This window comes from Silene latifolia, chromosome 4 (genome assembly GCF_048544455.1).
Source record: "Silene latifolia isolate original U9 population chromosome 4, ASM4854445v1, whole genome shotgun sequence".
Taxonomy (NCBI): domain Eukaryota; kingdom Viridiplantae; phylum Streptophyta; class Magnoliopsida; order Caryophyllales; family Caryophyllaceae; genus Silene; species Silene latifolia.
The window spans coordinates 73,746,098-73,751,109 of NC_133529.1; positions in this window are offsets into that span (position 1 = coordinate 73,746,098).

The window sequence follows — 5,012 nt, forward strand, 5'->3', positions numbered from 1 at the left end:
GCTCGCTTAATCTGGTGACATCTATGAAATCAAGGGTGACATATTTACTAGTAGTGGAAATGTGATTATTATCAATGTAACCACTTTTTCGATATATGTAGATATGTTTTAGTGCTTTGACCTTACCTTAACCTGATAACATCTGATTAAAAGATGGGGACATGTTAGTTTTTCATTTCTGACCAGCTTAATTCAGAAATGTACCCAATTTAGGATGTGTTTGATTAAATAGATATATCCATATTTTAGGATGTTTTTGAATTGTGACCCGCTTAATTCAGAAATGTGACCATCATAGTAGGGATAACGAGTTTAGCTTAATGTGATCACTTCTATTAGTAAAACATGGTGACCTGTTTTATTGTAGTCAAATGTAACCATCTTATGTAGTTAATTTACCATAGTTAAAAATTGAAATAATTCTTAACATGTTATCATATTAGACAAGACATTGTGACATTTATATGATTATTGTCAATGTGACCACTTTATCTGAGATATGCAACTATATTTAGTGCTTTGACCTTACTTTAACTTGATAACATCTGATTAAAAGATGGGGACATGTGTTAGTTTTTCATTTGTGACCTGCTAAATCCAGAAATGTGACCATCTTATTTAGCTAATGTACCTATTTTAGGTTGTGGTTGATTTAATGAGACAACATCTATAAATAGTGCAATGAGTGTTTTTCTAGCAATATCATAATCTTGTTCTGAAATATGACCATATGTCTAACATTTTCATATTGATCCCTCAGAGATTAATATGCAACCCAAGCCGCTAAAAGTGGACAAGACAAATTCAACTGTTAACCCATCGAGTCACAAGGTTAATATACCATTGACCGTCCTCCAAAGCCTAGCAAGAAAAAATGAAACAGGGTGCGGTTCGTTTATGTAAATGTCGGTCTGTAATAATTAAGACTGTTGGTTTGATCAAGGATGTGTTATTTTGGGTGACACTTTTTAGTCCCTCTTGATGTTAGGGAGGATGTGAAACACTCCTTGTTTTGTAAGTATGAACAAATAAATGTGGTCCTTTTTCTATTGAACAATTAAGGTCACATTCTGAACAATGTTGTGACATATGTAAACCAATATGGTCACATTGTTAGCGTAAAGTAGTTACATTTTGAAGATGTTAAAAAATGTGACCATATTATCAAGCACAAATGTTATCAAGTTAAGTTCAAGTGAAAGCCCTTAAACATAAGTACATATCATTAATAATATGGTCACATTTTCAACAAATACGAATATGTCACCATATTTAGTCAATTATGTTAAAATGTTGATAATATTGGTATATTTCTTAAACATAGTTACATGTCTAACAAGGTGGTGTAGATACCTCATTTATGCACCTCCCGCAAACCACCCGGTGATGATTGGGCCGCATGTTTGGTACGCGGAACGATTTGTGACAGTTCGTAAGTTTATTGTCAAGTGATTGCTCAAACATTTATGTATACCTCTTAATTGTCATCTACGCGCCGATACGGTCGTTTTGACAGTAATTAGAGTACATTTGGAGCCCGGGCCTAAAACCGTCTTCATTTTCTGATAACCGCTAAATCCCGAATCAGAATGTTCTGCAATGTTCCGGATATTTCTATTCCATATTTCACAATCTTTTAATCTTTGGTAAAGAATTTTCCGTAATATTCACACAAAATATTAAGGAAAATAAGATTATTCCGTTATTCCATAAATTAAACACGGAAATCTTTCTTCCGCAGGAAGAAACCACTTGGGAACAGACGCAGCAGGTGCTGCGCCTCTTTCAAGGGACGCAGTGCATGCTGCGCCTCTTCCCAAGTCCTTTTCTGCGTATTTTTTCGTATATTTTCATATCTTATCGAGATTCACTTCCAAAGTCTCTCCGAAAACCCTAATTCCTTCACGTGATTAGTATAAATAGGAGCCTTCGCTCCTCATATTTCTCACGCGAGTGTCCGCCCTTCTCTTCTCCCTTTGCATTCTAGACCACGTTCTTACTTTTTGGCGTCTACGTGCTTGAACTTTCGACCACGTATGCTCGGATCTTTCTGAGTACCAGCCTCGTTTTGCATGACCGACCAATTTGACCAACTCCACCATAATCAACTTAATTAATCTTAACCGTTTTCCTCTTACGAGGGCACTTTCGTTACATTCGAGTCGAGCATCACTAAAACATAAACTTAGTTCATCTCGTTTCGTCAAACATGTAAGTCTGAGGGTGTAAATCCTTCTTTATTTATTGTATTTACTTTTTGTAATCATCATGTAAGATTTATGTCGAAAGTACTTCTAAAAACGATTTGTAAAACCATGTTTAAAACCCTTTTTACGGATTATCAGGAGACAGACGTCGAGAAAGGATGCAGCAACTGCTGCGCCTCTTCGTGAGATTGCCGCAGTTCCTGCTTCCTTTCTTCTTCCTTCGTCTTTTGTTAATTCGACTGTTTTGTTTCGCTATCAATAGTTCATTGTTTCTTTGACACGATAATTTTAAGTATAACAATTTTAACATATAAGTAATTCATTATTGTTTAATTCATCGTTAAATCCCGACTTTAATCCCTTATAAACAATATTTGTGGGTTTTCGTCATTAAAATCAATCCGGATTGTAGAGATTCGATTCTTTCATATTGAGTTTCTGGAATTCGATCTTTGGCATATTTCCATCTGTCTATTATCATATTTGTCATTAGTTCTTCATTAATTCGTTATATTTAACCTAATTAGTTCACCCATGTCACTAATCAATCTTTCATTCATGTAATTAATTCGTTTACATTCGTTTCATCCATGTTTTATCGTTTTTATGACTCATTCATATGTAATTAATGTATTAAATCACTTTCATCCGAGTCGAATATCATAATCAATCATTAAATTCACCCACGAACACTAACGATTTGCGTTCAAAACTACGGCCAGAACTCGCCTTGAACAGACGCAAAGAATCTGCTGCGCCTCTTCAGAGGGCGCGGCTCTGCTGCTGCTGTTCCCAGGTTGATTTGTCTCTCGAACTCCGTTCGCCTTGACCTAGTTTAATTAGTTTACGTATTAATCTACTATTATTCGTATTATCGCCTAATTCCTGTTCGTTAATTTATTCTTCTTTTTCCCAAATTATCCCTTTTAAAAAGTATTTTCGACATAAATCATTAATCCGTTGTAATTGTTGTATTTTTCATTATTGTATTTATTATTGTATTTCTTTTATCGCATTGTTTGTATGCTTCCACATGTAATTTAATCTAAATCCCTACTTCGACTCAATTGTATGTTAAATTAATTGTTCACCGACTTAGCCTAATTCTCACATGTTAGGATCAAAACTTGGATGTTGCATTGCATGCATATAATCGACAATATATCGAGTATATACGATTTTACCTAATCATTAGTAGAGGCCGCTATCGAGGCGGGCGGGATTAGGTGTTCGATCAAAAGAGCTTCCTAATACGTATCCTCACCCCTTACTCCAGATCTCTGTGAACATCCGTGTTCATTGGCATCCACGAGAGTCATTCTAGACATAGAATGCTAAGGGTAACGAGTTCTTGGTGTTCATGTCACTACTTTGTGTCTTGACATGGCACGAGGTATTCGAACGGTTTCCAATTTTCCACAATAAATTGGTGGCGACTCCACAAATGCAAACGCTTGTTCCCAAGCGCCCCCGTGGCCCGCGTCCACGTTTGGCGACTCCTGGGATAATACACTTACGTGTAGCCAAAAGGGTGAAACTTGAACAAGGTTAGGGAATAGTTTGTACGAGACAATTGTCGGTTTTCATAACTCGGTCTTCCTAGATCGTTTCATTCGGCCTTCCTAGGCCCAACCCAACCCATTCGACCAATCGTCCCATCTAAACGGTCCTAATTCTTATTTGGGCCTAAGAATGGATAGCGATTGACGTCATCCATACCATGGTACTTACTCTTGTTTCTATCAAGGACTTTCACTACTTGAGGAAATGGACTAGGAATCGGCCTTACTCTTGTTTGGTACGAGCCTCTCCATAGACTTTGGGTTTGATTGTTCGGTATGGCAACCCACCCTTTAAACCAAAACCCTTTTAAATGCACTCAGCATCCCGTTATTATGCTTGTATAAATGTTTTACCTTACGTGATCACCATTTCTAAACGAAACCATGGCGATTTTTGTAAAATCAAAATCCCTTTAAAATGTGAATTTCGAAAAAGCCAACAATTAGCGCAAAACCGAGTCAAAACTCTGTCCATTTGTCGAGTCAAATTTCCGGGCCCAAGCCCATTTCAAAACCTCACTTCGAGTCCACTCCTACAACTACACTATAGTTGACTAGGATACACATTTTCAAACTTTGTCATCTTTTCAAAACTCACTTGACACAAGTGGCACACACCCACTTCCCAACTCAAAAAATTTCTCTCTTAGTAAGTGTGCTAGAGTGGTCGATCGTGTTTTGATTCGTCGCCGATCTCTTATCCAGTTTCCAAGATGCCTGAAACAAGCGACACGAACTTCAACCAACTCCAGGATGGTAATGATCAAATCCTAACCGCGCTAGCTCGTCTCCAAGTCACTCAAGACCAAGTGTATGACCGCCTCGATACAATCGAAGGCCGAATTTATACCGTAGAAACGAGGTTGGCTCCTCGGGAAAGTGAAGTAGATGATGGCTTTGTGAACACCTTTGGGGAAGAAAACCCTCCCATAGGAATGACTGCAGTTGAGAAACGACTCCAATATTTGGAGGAACAATTGATGTATCTCAAAGGGGATGACATTTATAGGGAAAATAACCATAAGTATGAGGCCGTGAGTTCCAAGTTGCCAACCAACTTCAACATGACGGATATCCCTAGATTCAAGGGGCACAAAAACCCTTTGAATCACATCCGTGCTTTCAAGGACTACATGTCTATCAAAGGCATCAAACCCGAGATGTTTCTAAGGATCTTTCCTTCATCTCTTGACACCATCACAAAGCAATGGTTCTACTCTCTAGAACATAAGAAGATCGCTAC